The following is a 719-nucleotide window of genomic DNA, read 5'->3' on the forward strand; positions in this document are numbered from 1 at the left end:
GGAGAATGTGGGACGGGGGATTTACAGCTTAATAGGGGCAAGGAGGTAGAATGTGGGACGGGGGACTTACAGCTTAATAGGGGCAAGGAGGGAGAGTGTGGGACGGGGGATTTACAGCTTAATAGGGGTAAGGAGGGAGAGTGTGGGGACGGGGGATTTACAGCTTAATAGGGGTAAGGAGGGAGAGTGTGGGGACGGGGGATTTACAGCTTAATAGGGGTAAGGAGGGAGAGTGTCTCCGCGCCTCACGTTGCCCTCTTCTTAATCTCAAGGGCTTGACATATTCTTGCCGGCCTCTGCTACAATGTGCCTGAGCATTTCTAGTCCCGTCCAACCGTAAGCAAAGTGACTGATAATGGGAGTATTCGAAAATGTGCCCTGAAACAGGAAGGATGGTTACAGCACAGCCCAAGGAGTCTCACCCCCTCTCCCAGCCTTTCTTCTCCAAGCCCCCTTTCTCATTACTCTGAGTGCCGAGGCCTGGTTTCTTCCATTCACCCACAGTTATATGAGGTCCGCAAACTCCATGTTTAATTGTCTTGTTGGAGCAGAAAATGAGATGATTTTAGGCCCAGTAAATCCTTGGGTGGCCGGATAAACTGAAGGCAATCAGTTCTTCTTTCCTTGGTTAAAACATTGCTTCGGCTGGGGATGTAGCTCAGTGGTAGTGCACATGCTTTGCATGTATGAGGTCCTGGGTTCAATCCCCAGCATCTCCT

At 50.6% G+C, this 719-nt stretch overlaps 1 non-coding gene across 1 annotated transcript; it reads left to right on the plus strand.

The window, feature by feature from the left end:
- Positions 1-647: 647 nt before the first annotated feature.
- trnaa-ugc (transfer RNA alanine (anticodon UGC)) lies at positions 648-719 on the plus strand. The gene has a single exon. It is a non-coding gene; the product is annotated as a tRNA-Ala (tRNA).

The sequence above is a fragment of the Heptranchias perlo genome, unplaced genomic scaffold, assembly GCF_035084215.1.
Source record: "Heptranchias perlo isolate sHepPer1 unplaced genomic scaffold, sHepPer1.hap1 HAP1_SCAFFOLD_47, whole genome shotgun sequence".
Lineage (NCBI taxonomy): Eukaryota > Metazoa > Chordata > Chondrichthyes > Hexanchiformes > Hexanchidae > Heptranchias > Heptranchias perlo.